The 20,852-nt window shown below is 47.8% G+C and overlaps 1 long non-coding RNA gene across 1 annotated transcript; it reads left to right on the plus strand.

Moving 5' to 3' along the window:
• Window positions 1-662: 662 nt before the first annotated feature.
• Window positions 663-20,852, plus strand: LOC143976198 (uncharacterized). The gene is made up of 2 exons (XR_013272561.1): window positions 663-1,037; window positions 20,293-20,852. It is a non-coding gene; the product is annotated as an uncharacterized LOC143976198 (long non-coding RNA).

Below are 20,852 nucleotides of genomic sequence, written 5' to 3' on the forward strand. Positions count from 1 at the left end.
ATATTTTTTTCTTGTTTGACTCCACAGTTTCCTTCAACGCCACAGGAATGATAGACTGTGGCCTCCCATTTTGCCGACCGTTGAGACTTTCCCAACTGTGGAGGGGCTATAGATGGGAAGCACATCCACATCGTGCCACCACCCCATTTGGGGTCTTACTATTATAACTATAAGGGGTTTAATAGGGTAGTGTTAATGGCGGTGGTGTCGGCACAATATGAGTTCCTCTATTTGGATGTGGGAAGAATGGCTGGATTTCGGATGGAGGAGTGTTTGCCCAGACTGAGTTTTACCAGCTTCTCCAGACTGGTGGCCTGGCATTGCCACCTGATACCAATAACTTGGAAGGACTCCCCTTCGTCTTAATTGCAAATTAAGCCTTCGGTCTGGGCGAGCACCTGATGAGGCCATTCCCCAAAAGGACCCTCACCCCGGAGAGGAGGGTTTTTAACTACCGGCTGGCCAGCGCGAGAAGAGTTGTTGAGAATACCTGTCATGGATCTGCCACCTAGAGGTTAAAATAGTGCAGACTAATTTCAGTGATTGGTAACAGGCTGCCTTATTTAAACACCTCAGCAGCACTGTGTCTTTGCTGTCTGGTCTGCAGCTCATACCTGTTCCAGTGACTGCCTGTTCCTGTGATCAGATCTGTTTCCTGTGTTTGACCCGGCTTGTTTGACTACGATTTGATCTCTGCTATCCTGACCTTGGCCTGCCTTGTAACCACGCTCTGCTCTACACTGCTTGATATCCTGTTGCCGAACTTTGCCTGTATCCTGACCATTCTCTGCCTGTCGTCTATATCTACATCTGATCACCTGTTAAAAAACCCGGCTTGTCTGACTACGTATTCAGTGTCTCCCCAGCTTACCAGCCTGCTTCCTGTTTCCTGCTGCACCAGCTGAACTGACAAGACCAAAGACGAACCAGGCACCCATACACCGCCAGGCTCTTGTGACCACTGTTGCAACAACGTGGCCCTTGAGCCGGGGTTGTACGAGACAGCCTTCCCACTGCACGTCAGGCTCATCCGGCAGGTACGTAACCATACCTTTGGGATAATGACCAGCCGATTCTGCCTGTTTCTGACAGCAATCCATATGGGGGACTACAAAATCAACCATATCATCCTGTGCTGCTGCATACTGCACAATTATTTAAGAAAAAAAATCCCAAAATGATATCGCCTCAGTTGGGCCTGAGGCCGGACTTATTACAGAGAATCCCCTGACGAGCCTGGATACTGCCCGTCCTGGCTTGGCCCCCAAAAGCACTCTTGAAATTCGGGAGAAATATGTAAATTATTTTATGGGTAGGGGGGCCATTGCTATGCCAGACAATGTCTAAAAAAATTAGAAATAAAAAAAAAATTATCTGATAAAATCTTTATTTTTCTTTATTGCTTGTGTTTGTTTTTGGCTGTATCCTAGGTTCTCCTAGTGCACTTGTAGTGCCAAGTGGATTTTCCTTTAGTAAATAACTCCCATTGTCACTGTAAACACAAATTTCCTTAAAAAACTGGTATTGAGCATTGAAAGAAGAAGCCACACATTGTTGATTAGCACATTTTTTACTGTGTGCACATTCACACATGTGCGTTATTACATTTTTGTTGACAATTTTATTTATTTTTTTTGGAAAATATTTTTTGTTTTTTTGTTGTTGTAAATAGGCATGTTTAACCACTTAACAACCGCCCATTGCCGATTAACGGCTTCAGGGTGGTTGTTTAACTCTGAGAGGCCGTTAATTAACGGCCTCCCAGAATTCTGCTCTCGCGCGCCCCCTGGGGCGCGCACACGAGATCATCCGTGACCGCTGGGTCATCGCAGCCGTTTACCACGTGATCGCTCCGTCAAATGACTTCCTCCCTCCCCCTCTCTGTACCGATCGGTACAGCGGAGGGGAAAGAGATCGGTGTCAGCAGCGATGTGGGCTGCATCTGCAGTGCCCACATCGCTGCTCACCGAATTTAACCCCTCAATTCCCTGCCAATACTCTGCAGTACCCTGCCATTACTCTGCAGTACCCTGCCATTACTCTGCAGTACCCCCAAATACTCTGCAGTACCCGCCAATACTCTGCAGTACCCGCCAATACTCTGCAGTACCCGCCATTATTCTGCAGTACCCGCCATTACTCTGCAGTACCCCCCCATTACTCTGCAGTACCCTGCCATTACTCTGCATTACCCTGCTATTACTCTGCAGTACCCTGCTATTACTCTGCAGTACCCGCCATTACTCTTCAGTACCCCACCATTACTCTGCAGTACCCCACCATTACTCTGCAGTACCCCACCATTACTCTGCAATACCCCACCATTACTCTGCAGTACCCTGCCATTACTCTGCAGTACCCCCCAATACTCTGCAGTACCGGCCATTACTCTGCAGTACCCTTCCATTACTCTGCAGTACCCCCCAATACTCTGCAATACCCGCCAATACCCCGCCAATACTCTGCAATACCCTGCCATAAATTGCCATACCCAGCCATACTCGGAGATACCCAGCCATACTCGGTGATACCCTGCAATACCCAGCCATAGACGCCCCCCACCCCTCACCGCCCTCCGGTGCTTCTACCAACTCGCCAGTACGATCAAAGCCAGAATCTTTTTTTTTTTTTTTTTTATTTCCCAGCCTAGAGGTGAGATGTGGGGTCATATTGACCCCCAGATTTCACTGTAAAGAGGACCTGTCACCCCATATTCCTATTACAAGGTATGTTTACATTCCTTGTAATAGGAATAAAAGTGATCAAAAATTTATTTTTGGGGAAAAAAATGTCAAACTAAAATAAATAAAGTAAAATGAACAAAAAATAAAAAATAAAAAAATTTAAAGCGCCCCTGTCCCCATGTGCTCGCATGCAGAAGCGAATGCATACGTAAGCCCCGCCCACATATGTAAACTGTATTCAAACCACACATGTGAGGTATCGCCGCGAACGTTAGAGCGAGAGCAATAATTCTAGCCCTAGACCTCCTCTGCAACTCAAAACATGTAACCAGTAAAAAAAAATTAAAGCGTCGCCTATGGGGATTTTTTAAGTAGCGACGTTTGGCGCCATTCCACGGGCATGTGCAATTTTGAAGAGTGACATGTTCGATATCTATTTACTCAGCATAACTTCATCTTTCACTTTATGCAAAAATTGGGCTAACTTTACTGTTTTTTTTGTGTTTTTTTAAGCATAAAACAGTTTTTTCCCCCAAAAAAACGCGTTCGAAAAATTGCTGCGCAAATACCGTGTGAGATAAAAATTTGCAACGACCACCATTGTATTCTCCAGGGTCTGTGCTAAAAAAAATATATAATGTTTTGGGGTTCTCTGTAATTTTCTAGCAAATAAATGATGATTTTTACATGTAGGAGAGAAATGTCAGAATTGTCCTGGGTGCCTGATGGCGCTCCCTGCATGTTGGGCCTCTGTATGTGGCCACGCTGTGTAAAAGTCTCACACATGTGGTATCGCCGTACTCGGGAGTAATAGCAGAATGTGTTTTGGGGTGTAATTTGTGGTATGCATATGCTGTGTGTGAGAAATAACCTGATAATATGACAATTTTGTGGAAAAAAAAAAAAGGAAAAAAAATCTTGATTTTTGCAAAGAATTGTGGGGAAAACTTCAAAAAACTCATCATGCCTCTTACTAAATACATTGGAATGTCTTCTTTCCAAAAAGGAGTCATTTGGGGGGTATTTGTACTTTTCTGGCATGTTAGGGTCTCAAGAATTGAAATAGGCCGTCAGTCCTTCAGGTGTGATCAATTTTCAGATATTGGCACCATAGCTTGTGGACTCTATAACTTTCACAAAGACCAAATAATATCCACAAATTTGTACTTATTTTTACCAAAGATATGTAGTATAAATTTTGGCCAAAATTTATAAAGAAAAAATTACTAATCTGCTAAATTTTATAACGGAAACGAAGAAAAATTCATTTTTTCGCAGAATTTTCGGTCTTTTTTCTTTTATAGCACAAAAAATAAAAAACTGAGAGGTGATTAAATACCACCAAAAGAAAGCTCTATTTGTGTGAAAAAAAAGGACAAAAATTCATATAGGTCCAGTGTTGCATGACTGAGTAATTGTCATTCAAAATGTGAGAGCATCAAAAGCTGAAAGGCAATATCAGACATTCTAGTGTCCAAATTGTCTTGATATTGCCTTCATTAGATGGGGTGATGTCACCCCTGTAAAAGTCAAATTTAGAATATGCACACAAATTGGGGATTTCCCTCCTGATCCCATGCCTAATGTCAACATGTTGTATCTGCCACCATGGGGGATCAATGGAATTGTTTACCCTTCCTTTCACCTACTTCATTTGGGAGGAAGGGGTTGCACCCACTAAATGCGTACATTGAAATCCCCTGATGGCAGATAGCACATGTTGACACACTATGTGCATCTTCAAAATTTGGCTTTTACTAATTCCTAAAAAAAGAGTTTTTAATAAGACAACAGCAACTGAGAAAATGGTTGTATTTTGAAGATCGTTTCAATTCTCCCCAACACATCAATCATGCTCTTCATTTGTTGCTCCATAAAATTTAGCTTGTTTCTTATGATGTCCTTGATTAGTAGTTGTGCACTTACACTTGTAAAATGTTGAGCTTGCTGTTCCAAAACCAGAAAATCACCTAAAATTTTTTGGAAAAACATGTCTTATAAATATGTAAGCATACATTTTTTTTTTTTTTTTTTTATTGAAAGCCTGTGGAGTGCAAAACACACTCAAAAACTTCACCCGGTGCATAAAAAATGTGCACACACATAAAGAGTGACACAAAAAAGTGCAGACGGGTACACAAGCCCTCTAAAATCAGAGGGCCTTGTCCTGAATGCCCCGGGGCATTAGGCTCCAGACAGGGACAAGGACACTTAAAACTTGGTCTTTCTGGCCGAAACCAGGAAAACACGTTCTTTGGAAGGTCTGCCGAAACAGACCCACCCAAATACTAGGTAAGGCTCCCCCGAAGGGAGACCCCAACCCTAAGAGTGAAGGCGAACTAAGCCAGAAGGCCATGTCCACCCCCTCCCCAGACTTTCAGGACAGGCCCTGGGACCTGTGACCCTACTAATCATAGCAAATAGTGATGGACGAACTTCCGACGGGACGTTTCGCGAACGCGAAACGCGAACGGACACAAACGTTCGCGAAAACGACCGTTCGCCGCGGGCTCCATTGACTTCAATGGGAGGCGAATTTCGCAAACCTTTAGGTCGAATTTGCGGCCACGGGGTAATTATTAGGGGGTAGCACGTAGTCCCACCACCTGGACAATAGCATAATACATGTATGAGGTGAATTTGGGATCGATAACTACAAGCATTTTTTTTTTATTTGGGAAATTGTTCTGACAATTCAGGACTATGGAGCTAATGAAGGCAATGGAGGAGAGGGAAGGTCAGGGACCAGGGTAGGCAAACAAGAGGGTGCAGGAGATACAGAGCACTGACAGCAGCACCGTAATACAGAGCACTGACATCAGCACCGTGACATACAGCGCTGACAGCAGCTCCGTGACATACAGCGCTGACAGCAGCTCCGTGACATACAGCGCTGACAGCAGCTCCGTGACATACAGCGCTGACAGCAGCTCCGTGACATACAGCGCTGACAGCAGCTCCGTGACATACAGCGCTGACAGCAGCACCGTGACATACAGCGCTGACAGCAGCTCCGTGACATACAGCGCTGACAGCAGCTCCGTGACATACAGCGCTGACAGCAGCTCCGTGACATACAGCACTGACAGCAGCTCCGTGACATACAGCGCTGACAGCAGCTCCGTGACATACAGCGCTGACAGCAGCACCGTGACATACAGCGCTGACAGCAGCTCCGTGACATACAGCGCTGACAGCAGCTCCGTGACATACAGCGCTGACAGCAGCTCCGTGACATACAGCGCTGACAGCAGCTCCGTGACATACAGCGCTGACAGCAGCTCCGTGACATACAGCGCTGACAGCAGCTCCGTGACATACAGCGCTGACAGCAGCTCCGTGACATACAGCGCTGACAGCAGCTCCGTGACATACAGCGCTGACAGCAGCTCCGTGACATACAGCGCTGACAGCAGCTCCGTGACATACAGCGCTGACAGCAGCACCGTAAGCAGCCCCAGGAGGAAGTCAGCACAGCACAGGGATGGTGTGATCCCCTCATAATAAGAACCCCCAGGAGGAAGTCAGCACAGCACAGGGATGGTGGGAGCCCCTCATAATAAGAACACCCAGGAGGAAGTCAGCACAGCACAGGGATGGTGGGAACCCCTCATAATAAGCAGCCCCAGTAGAAATATGACACCGCTCAACCTCTTCAAAGAGGAGGGTAGGGGCATATAGTACGGTGTGCTTTTTTGGGTCAGGGAAGTGAGCCAAATGAATTAAGAAGGTCTGTGTGCTTGATTCCAAAAATTGTTTATAGACATATACATGGTCTACTGATCACATGTGTTGAATTCCTCCGAGATCCATGCCTCATTCATTTTTAGAAATGTGAGGTAGTTAACACTGTGGTGAGCTAGGCGAGTACGCTTATCGGTCACAATCCCCCCTGCTGCGCTGAACGTCCTTTCGGACAGGACACTGGATGAGGGGCAAGCCAACAGTTCGATTGCAAATTGGGCAAGCTCTGGCCAGAGGTCAAGCCTGCCCACCCAGTAGTCTAGGGGTTCATCACTCCTCAGAGCGTCCACATCGGCCGTTAACCCAATGTAGTCGGACACCTGACGGTCTAGGCGTTCCCTGATGCTGGATCCGGATGACACCTGTCGATGGGTCGGCTGAAAGAATGACCTCATATCCGAAGTCACCAACACATCTTCAAACCGGCCTCTTCTTGCAGGCGCTGTTGGATTGGTACCCGCAAATCCTTCTCTGGGAGTGGGAATTGCTCCTCTGCCAGCGCACGCAAAAGCAGAATGCAGCATTTCTCGAAGCAAGGCCTGGAAGTGCTGCATTCTGACAGCCCTCTGCGACGGCGGTAACATTTCCGCCATTTTGTGTTTGTACCGGGGGTCTAAGTACGTTGCCACCCAGTACTGGTCCTTGACCCTCATGCTTTTTATACGGGGGTCCCTATTAAAACACTGGAGCATGAAGGCCCCCATTTGCACTAAAGTGGAAGCGGTGTGGTGGCCTGGCTCCTGCTCATCATCCAGGATAATGTCGTCCTCTTCATTCTCCTCTCCCCATCCTCGCACAACAGGGATCCCAGAAAGGTTTAAAGCATGCTCTTCTTGCTCCTGCTCATCCGCCCCGGCACCATCCTCCTCTGACTCCTCATCAGACTCCTGTTGTTGACTTGTCTCAGATAGAGTAGCCCCCCCTGGGAATTCATCCAGCATTGCGACTTCCTCATCTTCCCGCTCCTGCTCCTCCACAGCCTGATCAATGACACGACGCAATGCACGCTCCAGAAAGAAGGCATAAGGTACCATGTCACTGATGGCGCCATGGCTGCGACTGACCAGTTTGGTGATCTCCTCAAATGGCCGCAGAAGTCTGCATGTGTCGCGCATGAGCAGCCACTGGCGCGGTGAAAAAAAACCCAGCTCCCCAGAACCGTTTCTTTCGCAGAGTTCATACAGGTAGACGTTAACTGCACGTTTCTGCTGGAGCAGCCTATCAAGCATATAGAAGGTTGAGTTCCATCGCGTCGGGCAATCGCAAATAAGACGTCTGACCGGCAGATGGTGTCGCCGCTGAATGTCAGCAAGGCGAGCCATGGCCGTGTAAGATCTTCTGAAATGGGCCGAGATTTTCCTTGCCTGCCGCAAGATGTCCTGGACCCCAGGGTATTTGACAAGGAATCGCTGCACGACCAAGTTTAAGACGTGTGCCATGCACGGCACGTGCGTGATTTTGCCCTGTTTCAATGCGCTAAGCAGATTGGCACCGTTGTCACACACCACTTTACCAACTGTCAAATTGAGCGGTGTTAGCCACTCATCTGCCTGTGAACGCAAAGCTGAAAGGAGTGCCGGGCCAGTGTGGCTCTTTGCTTCCAGGCACAACAGACGCAGCACGGCATGGCAACGTCTCACCTGGCATGTGGAATAGGTTCTGGGGAGCTTGGGCGGTGCAGTGGAAGAGACGCTAGCAGCGGAAAAGGAGGAGGCAGCTGAGGAGGAGAGGGAGGAGGATGGAGTAGGAGGAGGAGAAGAAGAGTCAGGCCTGCATGCAATCCGTGGCGGTAAAACCAAATCTACACGGGTGCCACGGGTTACATGCTTGACGGCCGTCAGAAGGTTCACCCAGTGGGCAGTAAAACTGATATACCTTCCCTGCCCGTGTTTGCTAGACCACGTGTCTGTGGTCAGATGTATCTTGGCACCGACACTGTGTGCCAGAGATACATTCACTTGCCGCTGAACATGGCCATATAGCTCTGGGATGCCCTTCTCTGAGAAATACTTCCTTCCTGGGACCTTCCATTGTGGTGTTCCAATGGCCACAAATTTGCGAAAGGCCTCCGAGTCCACCAGTTTATATGGCAGTAGTTGGCGGGCTATGAGTTCTGACAAGCCAGCCGCCAACCGTTGGGCAAGAGGGTTATCCGGCGTCATCATTTTTTTACGCTCAAACATTAGGCCCACGGAAGCCTGCCTTTTTGCAGAAAAATGTGAGCTTGGCGTGATGGAAGGTGGAGTGGAGGACAATTGTGAGGAGAGAGGAGAAGGAGAAGTAGAAGACGAGGCTGGACGGTGAGAGCCTGCAGTGTGGCTTTGTGTGTTCCGTTGCTCCCACTGGGCTCGGTGATGGCTGCTCATGTGCCTTCTTAAGGCGGTCGTCCCTAGGTGAGTATTGGGCTTACCGCGACTAACGCGTTGACTGCAAAGATTGCAGATGGCAACGCTATTGTCAGCAGCGGACACGTTAAAAAAAGCCCACACTGCGGAGCCATGTGCCGGTGTCCTGGGAGCGCCAGATGTGACCGTACATGGTCGATGACTCGCTCCTGATACATTTGCAGTCTGCTTTGTCCCTGCTGTGCAATGTAAGTCATTGCTGCTTCTCCTCCCTATCTGCTGGTCCATATCTCCCTCTGAACTCCCCTCCTCTTCCTCTCTTGTGGGCACCCACGTGACATCACTAGACACGTCATCATCAACGTCACCTTCCCCACCGCTATAAGTAGAGATCTCGGAGTAGGCAGCAACACCGGGGACCAACCTCCTCCTTGGGCTGATCTGGGTACTGGCGTCAGACTGCTGAGTAGCGCTTGTTGCTACCTCCTCTTCCTGATCCAATACCAAGAGTGGCTGCGCATCAGAAATGTCCTCTTGATATGGATCGGAAAATAATTCCAGTGACTCAAGCGGAAGGTATGTGGTGGTGGTGGTGGTGGTCGTGTTGTTGGTGGTAGTGTCTTTGGGGGTGCACATAGCAGAGAGTGAAGAAGAGGGTGCAGATCGAGAGGATGAGGAGGGTGCAGAAGAGTAAGGCTGAGCGAGCCACTCAACCAAGTCTGGTGCATCCTTTAAAGTAATTGAACGCACCTTCTGCAACTTCCCACTTTGGCTCAAGCCTGTTGCTCCTGCCCTACCCCTACCACCCCTGCGGAAGGGCCTGCCTCTTCCTCTGCCTGTCATTTTTTAAATGACCCTGTGACAAAACTCTTAGTCCCTATACCGATGAAGGACTGCTGCAGTATAGGGCAGCGGTCAGCAGTGGTGCACGTCAACCCTATCTATTGTGGACCGATAGCGGTCCTTACAGAACAGCAGACTGTACCGCACTCAAGCCTATGTACCGTAGCACCCTATACCAAGTTACCAGTCCTTATAAGAACTTTTGTGGAACAAGCAGGTTGTGTGTTAGTGATTAGCAGACTGTACGTCAGTCCCTATACCGCTGAAGGACTGCTGCAGTATAGGTGAGCGGTCAGCAGTGGTGCACGTCAACCCTATCTATTGTGGACCTATAGCGGTCCTTACAGAACAGCAGACTGTACCGCACTCAAGCCTATGTACCGTAGCACCCTATACCAAGTTACCAGTCCTTATAAGAACTTTTGTGGACCAAGCAGGTTGTGTATTAGTGTTTAGCAGACTGTACGTCAGTCCCTATACCGCTGAAGGACTGCTGCAGTATAGGGCAGCGGTCAGCAGTGGTGCACGTCAACCCTATCTATTGTGGACCGATAGCGGTCCTTACAGAACAGCAGACTGTACCGCACTCAAGCCTATGTACCGTAGCACCCTATACCAAGTTACCAGTCCTTATAAGAACTTTTGTGGAACAAGCAGGTTGTGTGTTAGTGATTAGCAGACTGTACGTCAGTCCCTATACCGCTGAAGGACTGCTGCAGTATAGGTGAGCGGTCAGCAGTGGTGCACGTCAACCCTATCTATTGTGGACCGATAGCGGTCCTTACAGAACAGCAGACTGTACCGCACTCAAGCCTATGTACCGTAGCACCCTATACCAAGTTACCAGTCCTTATAAGAACTTTTGTGGACCAAGCAGGTTGTGTATTAGTGTTTAGCAGACTGTACGTCAGTCCCTATACCGCTGAAGGACTGCTGCAGTATAGGGCAGCGGTCAGCAGTGGTGCACGTCAACCCTATCTATTGTGGACCGATAGCGGTCCTTACAGAACAGCAGACTGTACCGCACTCAAGCCTATGTACCGTAGCACCCTATACCAAGTTACCAGTCCTTATAAGAACTTTTGTGGAACAAGCAGGTTGTGTGTTAGTGATTAGCAGACTGTACGTCAGTCCCTATACCGCTGAAGGACTGCTGCAGTATAGGTGAGCGGTCAGCAGTGGTGCACGTCAACCCTATCTATTGTGGACCGATAGCGGTCCTTACAGAACAGCAGACTGTACCGCACTCAAGCCTATGTACCGTAGCACCCTATACCAAGTTACCAGTCCTTATAAGAACTTTTGTGGAACAAGTGAGTTGTGAATGTTTAGCAGACTGCAGCAGAAGGGCAGCAGTCAAGTATAATATCCTTTCTATATTTGGAAGAAAGAATATTATACATGTACAAGCCTATTACTGTACCACTGATACCAGTCCTGAAAAGAACCTTTGTGGAACTAATAATAACAGCAAGTCTTTAAAATTACCCTCACTGCCTGACAACACTGCTTCCTTCCTGTCCCTATACAAATTGGCAAAAAAAGAGAACGATTAGTGGTTACTGGAACAGCTCTTTTGTGGACCTTGATAGTAACAGCTAATGATGATGATGATGATGATGATGATGAAAGACTAATCTGGCTGTCCCTGTAGCATACACCGTCCTTTCCCTTTCTCTAAACTAACAAAAGACACTCAGGCTGCTGCAAGAATCAGCAGCACAGCAAACCTATCAACACCTAACACCTATACCAGTCCTGAAAAGAACTTTTGTGTACCAAATAGCTAGTGGTTTATCTCTCCCTACTCCACACAGGAACCTGTCCCTATCGTAACAGAAGAAAGAATGTAAAATGGCCACCGGATCGGGTGTATTTATAGGTTAGGGGGAATGTACAAGTGTCCATGTGCTGTCATGTCTCAATTGGCTGTCCTGTATCACATGATAAACGTGTCACCAAAGGTTAAAGTTCTTGTATACATTAAACACGTAAGTCCGCCGCGGCGAACGACGGAAAAAGGCGTTCGAACGTGCGGACCGCGAATGTCGGAAATTCGCCGCGAAACGACCGCCGGGCGAACCGTTCGGCCATCACTAATAGCAAATGTGCATAGTGACAAAACAAGACATGACACACAAAAAGTAAATAAATAAAGTGGGGAAGGGATAGTGGTGAGGAAAGTGAAAGAAGTGGTCATTCTTTGAAACAATGACCAGGCCCTCCGGCCAGGAATCAAAAATTCCTCTGGTCCCAGCCAAAAGGCCCGGCCCAAGAGGCAGGTGCTAAAAAAGCGTGCAACGGTGCAGTGACCGTGGTGCCCAAAATCAATGTGACCCTCACTCACAGTGATCTTAAGGCACCACTAGACTACCACATACTCCAAAGGCTTCCAAGACTGCCCTGACCAACAGTCCGGACCACAGCAGCCCCCAGCCCAGGCAGGAAGGCATGAACATCAGCAAGCTTGGTGAGAGCCCTTTGCCATAAGGCTCCACTGTCGCTCCCATCACTCCTACCTAATTACATTCAGGAAGTCCTAACCGCTCCTCCCCCGCAGCTTAGAGAGGAGCCGGTATTCCCTCCCGAAAGACTTTTTCTGAAAATAAAATATCTATTTGTTCTGGGTAACAAATTTTCCTGACAGACTCCATGGCAGCAACGTGTGGGTTAAGTCCCGCCTCCACTACCCTATAGGACACCACTCCCATAAATCTTTGCTCCCTGCCCATGGCCGTGTTCATTTTTTGTCCTCCTCCGTAGGACCAGACGTTATGGTCTTTCTACCTGAAGATTGCTCCCACACGGTTCCATTGTTGGTTTGGCCGAATTGCGACTGGATGGAATTGTCGCATGACTCCGTTAAGCCCTAGCTACTAGCGGGGTATGGAGTGGGCATTGGATATAAGCGCTGGAGGAAGCCAGGAACCTAGCCACTGGCAGGCAGGCTGCGCATTTGGTCGGATAGCCCAGCTAAATAGCAGGTGACCTATTTTGCCCTGAGAAGTCCGGTATGTTCTTACCTTCGGCCTGGAGACGATCGTGTGGGAGCGGTAAGATTGTTCCTCTTTTTCATGGCAGCAGTTTGTGTTTGTTCCTTGCTTTTTTTCCTTCATTTCCGTTCGTTTTTTGTGTTTTCATGTATAAGGGTATAGGCATGGCGGCCGGATTAGCCTGCGTTCCAGCCGCCGCTCACTTCCTGGTTTTTCGTTAGATACGTTCGTTCTGCGCATGCGCGAGTGCGGCACAGGAGCGAGGCTTGGTTCCCGCATGCGCGATAGCGGCAAAATGACGCTATTCGCGCATGCGCAGTAGCGGCGCACAGGATACGATGATGGCGTCACTAAGGCGCCCTATTTAAATATAGGAAATAGCCTGCAGGCTTTGGGATTGCTTGTAGGCTATTACGTGACTTCCCCTTGTCCAGGTTTTCTTCTGTGGAGGTAGGTGGCCTTCTGGGAAGAGGGGGGTGGGCGTGTGTGTGTATGGTGCTCTCAGCCTTACTTATATGTCTTTGCAGCATTTATGGAAACCCTTAGAGATATGGACTCACCTCCGCCTGTATTTGGCCAGCCCTCTCATAATAGGTACTGTCTGGGGGGGGGAGTGGGGGGGGGGTCCGGTATTAGTCAGTCTGTTATCTTTCCTTATCTGTGTGTCTCTTCTATCTCTGTCTTAGCCCATCTAGTTCAGAACAGCAACGCAGCTCAACGCATAGAGGAAGAGATTCTTCTAAGTCTTACCACCGGCATTCATATTCTAAGTCTAAACATCACGGCTCACCCTCAAGATCCGGGCGCCGTAGCGAGGATCGATCTCGCTCCTCCAAGGCTCATCCAGCCGTTCAGTTATTAATACTTGCTGGGGATGCAGATCGCAAGTTCCTACTGGGAAATCCCTGTGTGACCTCTGCTTTTCCAAAGCCTCTAGTGAGAGAGGGGGTACGGACCAGCATCTAAGGTCCCTTGTGGAAAATGTGGTGAAGATTCCCTCAAAGGGATCGGTGCCAGTCAGACCCCTGTGCCTCAATCAGAGTCACCTCAGTCTCCAGTCAGGGAGTCGCTTGCTCAAGGGCTCTGGGAGGCCTCTCTAACAAGCCACCCTTCAGCTGCTGCTTCAGACAGTGAATCTGAGGAAGATAGTACCTGTGTGGGGTTTGACTTTGCCTTACTCTCCCCCTTGGTGAAGGCTATCAGAGAGGCTGTGATCTTGGCTAATCCTTCCAAACAAAGGAAGTATTTTTAGCAACTTAAAAGGGAGCGTCTTAACTTTCCATTCCTGTCTGAACTTGGTGAGGTCATCACGGATGAATGGACTAAAGTTGAGAAAAAGAATAGTATGCTCTCAAAAGTCCTAAGGTTATATCCCTTTAAGGAGGATGAGGTCAAGTATCTGGTTTCAGCTCCTTTCGTGGATGCAGCGGTGATGAGACTAGTAAAACATGTAACCCTTCCATTGGAAGATACAGTTTCATTTAAGGATGCCTTAGATAGGCGGATTGATTCCGATTTAAAGAGAGTCTACCTCACTGCTGGTTTGGCATGCAAGCCAGCTTTGGCTTTAGCGGCAATGTCCAAGGCCATGGAAGTCTGGACGGACAGGGTGGATGATACCCTCAGAAACATTTCGGATGAAGTCGCAAAAACTCTCCTATCCAGGAGTTACGGCTTGTATCGGCTTTTCTGGGGGAGGCTTCGATTGACATCATCCGCTTAGTGTCTCGGGTTATGCTTTCAGCTGTAACCGCCAAACGGGCTCTTTGGCTCCGTCCCTGGCTGGCTGATCCAGCATCTAAACAGGTGTGGTGCCGTATCCCTTTCGAGGGTTCTTCCCTTTTTGGGAATAAGTTGGATAATGCCATAACCCGGGCCTCTGGTGGGAAGTCGGCAGATAGGCCAGGTGGGGACTCATCTTCTACTTTTTCGGCATGTCTGGGCAGCCTCAGTCCAGGACTTCTGAACCGTCAGAACGGTCTCTTCAGGTCATTCTTGGACCTTCAGCAGGTCCCCAAGACTAAAGTATGTTCCCACCTCCCTTCCGACCTCAGAAGAAAAAAAAGGCAGATCCTGTTGGCCTACGTGAAATCTTTATTGGCTCAAGGCGCTGCCGTTCCCGTGCCAGATGATCAACGAGGGAGAGGAATTTATTCTCCTCTTTTTATGGTCCAAAAGAAAAACGGTTCTTGGAGGCCAGTCATAGACCTTACACATCTGAATCATTTTATCAAAAAGGAAAGGTTCAAGATGGAAACCTTGTCAACAATACAACAGTCAGGCGACTGGATGTTTTCAATAAACCTAAAGGACGCTTACTTTCATGTCCCTGTGGCAGAAGATTTTCAGCAGTTTCTGCGATTTTCAGTAGGAAAACCACATCTTCAGTTCGTATGTCTCCCGTTCGGGCTTTCAACATCCCCCCGAGTCTTTCAAAGGTGTTGTTGGCCATAGTGGCTCTATTGAGATCCAAGGGGATTCGTCTTCACCACTATTTGGACGATCTTCTGCTGCTAGTCCAGGACAGAGACCGTCTGTTATTGCACAAGGATCAGGTTATTTCCACTCTTCAAGAATTCGGTTGGATCCTGAATCTAGAAAAGAGTCAGTTAATTCCTTCTCAGTCTCTTGTATTCCTAGGCGCACTCTTCAACACAGTGAAGGGCACCATCTCATTACCCGAAGAGAAAGTAGCGGTAATTCGGGACAGAATTCGTCCGGCCCTCTCAGCCTCCCATCTCCCGGCTCTTCAGTGCCTGAGAATTATTGGCACTATGGTGGCCACGATTCCAATGGTGAAGTGGGCCCAATGGAAGATGAGACCATTCCAAAAAGGGTTTCTTCACCAATGGTTAGGTGACAAGACTCAACTTATCCGGATCACATCTTTAATGAGAATCTCTCTGCCCTGGTGGCTTCAGAAGGAGAATCTATTCAATTGTCATTCCATTCTCCCCATCTCATGGATATCAATAACTTTGGATGCCAGCAACAGGGGCTGGGGCGCCCACTGTTTGATGGAAGTAGCACAAGGCACCTGGGACTTCCCTTCCAGGGGGATGGTGTTGAATATTCTAGAATTAAAGACAGCCTTCCGGGCGCTCCTAGCCTTTCGTCATCTGATCTCAGGAACTTCGGTTCTTCTCAGACTAGACAACACAACAGCAGTGGCATATATAAGGTGACAAGGAGGTACTCAGAGTCTGTCCCTTCTTCAGGGGGTAGAGCCAATCATGTCTTGGGTTTAGAAGAACCTGGTCAGCATTACAGCAACTTATGTTCCAGGAACGCAGAACGTCCAAGTGGACTTCCTGTCTTGAGTCAATCTGAACAACAACGAATGGTCTCTTCACGAGGAAGTTTTCAGATGGATTCTAACGTTGTGTTTCTCCCCAGAGGTTGACCTATTTGCCTCTCCTTGCAACAAGAAACTGGCAAGGTATTATTCCAGGTTTCGGGATCCTCAGGCTTACGGAGTGGTTGCACTGACGGATCGATGGCGGTTCAACAAAGCTTACGCCTTTCCTCCGATTCCTATTATTCTACAGTTCCTGTGGAGACTCAAATCAGAAGCGGGAGAGGTGATAGCTGTAATACCTTTTTGGCCCAACAGGCCATGGTTTCCGCTTCTAATGCTCCTCAGCGTCAGAGATCCGATTCCCTTACCTCTCAGACCCGATCTTCTATCCCAGGGCTCGAAGCTCCATCCCTGTCCGGCTCATCTATGTCTGAGGGTCTGGTTTTTGAGAGGGGAAGGTTAGAGACTCTGGGTTGTCCCAAGGAGTCCTTTCCTACTCTCATGAGTGCAAGGAGGAAAAGTACCAACCAGGTGTATGAGAGGATTTGGTCTAGATTCACAAGTCACTTGTCTTCCAAGTCTTGCTCTAATGGTAATCTGACGGTTCAGGATGTTTTTGGGTTTCTTACAGTCCAGACTAGACATTCCCCTATCTGTCAGTGCTCTTCGTGTACAAGTCTCTGCAATTTCGGCCTTTTCTGGAGTATCCTGGGCTAAACATCCCTTGGTTCAGCAATTCTTTAAAGGAGCAATTAGACTTAGACCACAGAGGAAACCTAGATTCCCCAAGTGGATTTACCGCTGGTTCTCGTCTTCTTCTCACAACTGGACAGAACACTTTCAATCAAAGAATTGTCCCTAATGACATCTTTTTTGGTAGCCATATCTTCAGCAAAGAGAGTCTCTGAGTTTCAGTCTTTAGGATCAAGGGATCCTTTCCTCACATTTTTTCCTGACAGAGTGGTCCTAGTGCCAATGCTGGGGTCGAATCCAAAGGTTACCTCAGTCTTCCACGAATTTCAGGATATTACTCTTCCTACCTTTAATTCGGCGGGAGTCAGGATCTTCATCCTCTTGACATGGGAATTATTCTGAAACGATACTTGGAGGCAACAGCTTCTTTCCGGCAATCGGATTATCTTTTTGTTCTTTTTCACGGTAAAAACAAAGGCCTTTGGGCTTTGGTCAGATCCATCGCCACGTGAGTGGTTCAGGCGATCCAGTGGGCTTTTAAAGAGAAGGGCTTGGCTCCTCCTGAGGCGGTTACGGCACATTCCACGAGAAGTCTCTCTACTTCTTGGGCAGCTTCACGTCATGTGGCTCCTGAGTTTATCTGCAAGGCTGCCTCTTGGTCATCCATTCATACATTTATGGCTCACTGTTGTGTCGAACCTACCAGTTTATCTTCCGTTGATTTTGGTTTAAAGGTGCTGTTGGTTGACAGTGTTACATACATTTTTGTTCAGCATTTTTGCCCACCCGAGTGTGTTTGGCGAGTTATTTCCCACACGTTGCTGCCATGGAGTCTGTCAGGAAAACGGAAAATTCCTATCAAAATACTTACCGTAATTTTCCTTTCCTGATGGACTCCATGGCAGCAGGAGTTCCCTCCCAAAATGGCTGGAGTAGGCTAGTTACCGAACACGGCCATGGGCAGGGAGCAAAGATTTATGGGAGTGGTGTCCTATAGGGTAGTGGAGGCGGGACTTAACCCACACGTTGCTGCCATGGAGTCCATCAGGAAAGGAAAATTACGGTAAGTATTTTGATAGGAATTTTCCGTTATTTTTAACTTTTTGTTATAATAAATATCCCCCAAAAATATATAAAAAACATTTTTTCCCTCGGTTTAGGCCGATACGCATTCTTCTACATATTTTTGGTAAAAAAAAATCGCAATAAGCGATTATTGATTGGCTTGCGCAAAAGTTATAGCGTTTACAAAATAGGGGATAGTTTTATGGCATTTTTATTAATCATTTTTTTTTACTAGTAATGGCGGCGATCATCGATTTTTATTGTGACTGTGACATTATGGCGGACACATCGGACATTTTTGACACATTTTTGGGACCATTGTCATTTATACAGCAATCACTGCTATACAAATGCAGTGATTCCTGTGTAAATGACACTGGCAGTGAAGGGGTTAACCAGTGGGTGGCAGTGTAGGAGTTAAGTGTTCCTAGGGGTGTGTTACTAACTGTTGGGGGCTGGGCTTTCTTTTAGTGAACACTGATCTCTGCTCCAATCACATGGAGCAGAGATCAGCTTCACTTGTTGCTAGGCAGAACTGGGAGATGCTGTTTACAATGGTATCTCCCAGTTCAGCCACCCAGTGAGACGATTGCGGGAATGCCCACAGCGATCGAGTCCGCCGGGCCTGCGACCGGACTCACGGGGGTCCCAACCAGCCGGCGGAGGCGCGCTCGTAATGGCAGGGTGGCATTTAAGACTGGACGTGCCTGTACGCCAATATGCCTGCTTGTGCCATTCTGCCGACGTACATTGGCGTGCGCTGGTCGGGAAGTGGTTAAAATGCCTCTCCTGTCGTGGAAATTCCACATACACTGCGCGTAATCCATGTCTCCTGCGCTAATAGAGCGCCCTTTCAGCTTCTTGGTATAATGCATCTTAGTAAACCCCTGTTTCCTGTATCTTCCCAAGTAAACAGACAGACATGACCACCATTCTTACATCCTTAGCGCCACACCTCCACTGTCCCTCGGGAGCCTGTATTCTGTTTATTTAGAGTACTTAACAATCAGCCAATCAAGCACAGGCATTCCTTCAAACAGGAGGAGTTATACAAATCTCAACCAATGACCAACCAAGCCTATGGGTGTGCCTGGGCAGGGGCAGTGTGTATGATTTCCCGCCCCCTGTACCTGTAAGCCATGCTCTCCAATAGAGACAAGGGAAGCCACATGGCTGGCCTTGAAATCATGGATGCTGTCCCCAGCCATGACAATTCAAAGACTGCCGTTTTTAACCGTTGGCGTGAATCCTTATTCTGCATTGTTCAGAGAACAACGCATACCCGGATTATACTACCATTCCTGAGGATGGGAGATTATCTTCAGGAACACGCCATAGCCTCCCTACGTGTTGATCAGACACACAAGCGTACATCCCACATAACCGATAATGTCTTTGCAGAATTAACACATCCCCCCCCCAGACGATCATCTGTGCATTGCAAAGGGGCCCTTCATTAGCAGACATATCCCCACTCTGCAAACACTTCTCTGCATCCTCAAGAAGCTTTCCACTACCAAAAAGGGTCTCAACCAGCGTCAGTCTTCCCAGGTCTGCTCTTTAGAGCGGGCTGCAGGAGAACTAACACTGGGAGACACTGTGACAATACATATTAAATACATCTTAATAAAATTTCTACAGCTATCCATGTTAGCCTATGCCCTCATGCCCACCATGGCGTTTTTGAGCTGTAAATGGCATAGGCGTTCTTAAGCTCCAAAAAAACCCAGGACCAGTGCGTTCTGAGGTGCGACGCTAGAGCCGTAAAAACACCAGATGCGAAAAATGCACAAAAACGACGTATCACAGATTTTACATGTTTTTTGAGCCACAGCGTTTTTAAGCTGTAAAAAATTTGACTGAACACTGTAATGTCTGTAAAAATAAGAAATTCCTGTCTGGACATTACCGAAGAGTCCTTTGCACAGCCGTGTGACTGTGGGTAGGATAGAGGAGACACAAAGGAGCAGTGGCGGCTGTGCATTGTGGGCACACAGGCGCCGCCCCCCCGACCCCATCCATGCACCGGTCCTTTTCAGGACACCGGATGCATGGATTCCAATGGCGGGGGTGAGGGGGGTGGTACTTTTGCGTACCAGTGGCGAGTGGGGGTGGGTCGGTGGGCACAGTGGCTGCATATGATGGGCACAGTGACTATACTTGGTGGGCACAGTGGCTGCACATGATGGGCATAGTGGCTGCATATGATGGGCACAGCGGCTGCATTTGCTGGGCACAGTAGCTACAATTGATGGCACAGTGGCTGCATTTGATCGGCAAAGTGAGGCTGCAATTGATGTTTTTTCTGAATTTTTCAGTTTGCTTGCGCCCCCCCCAAAAAATTTTGAGCACCAGCCGCCACTGCAAAGGAGAGATCAGATGGCCAGCGCTGTGTCTCAGGTAGACCTGATTAGTGCAGTTGAGCCCCATCTTTGGGATGTGGCACATCCACTACATGGGGACTATATAAAAAAAGTTCAATTATGGGAGGATGTTAGTGCGGCAATAACCCCTGGCTGGGAGGAGATGACTAAGTAAGTCTATTTTCATTGAATGCATGACCTGTTTCTTGTGTAATGTAAATAAAAAATGCATATTATTAACCCTTGTTTTCCACTTGTCTTTAGGCAGAATTTTGCAGCGCAAGTGGAAATCCCTCTTCACATCAGGAGGGACCTGACAGATAAGGAGAAGGCAGCACAGAGTGGAGCACCAGCCCCTGACAAAAAACCACACGTGTACCACACGTGTAACACTTTGGCTTTCTTGCAACAAAACTTAATAAATAAGCTTAGGGGTAATGGAATAATAGCTGTGGGCCCCCACACCTCCACAACTATAGCCAACACCTGCAACCCCCCTTCCTCCTCCCAAAAACCACAGTGGTCCTGACTAAGGTTGAGCCGAACACCCCCTGGTTCGGTTCGCACCAGAACCTGCGAACAGAACTAAACTTCGTGTGAACTTTAGAACCCTATTAAAGTCTATGGGACTCGAATGTTCAAAATCAAAAGTGCTAATTTTAAAGGCTTATATGCAAGTTACTGTCCTAAAAAGTGTTTGGGGACCTGGGTCCTGCCCCAGGGGACATGTATCAATGCACAAAAAAAGTTTTAAAAACAGATGTTTTTTTCAGGAGCAGTGCTTTTAATAATGCTTAAAGTGAAACAATAAAAGTGTAATATTC

The sequence above is a fragment of the Lithobates pipiens genome, unplaced genomic scaffold (genome assembly GCF_037356315.1).
Source record: "Lithobates pipiens isolate NorthernLeopardFrog02 unplaced genomic scaffold, aLitPip1_a1.2 Scaffold_13, whole genome shotgun sequence".
In the NCBI taxonomy this organism is placed as follows: Eukaryota; Metazoa; Chordata; class Amphibia; order Anura; family Ranidae; genus Lithobates; species Lithobates pipiens.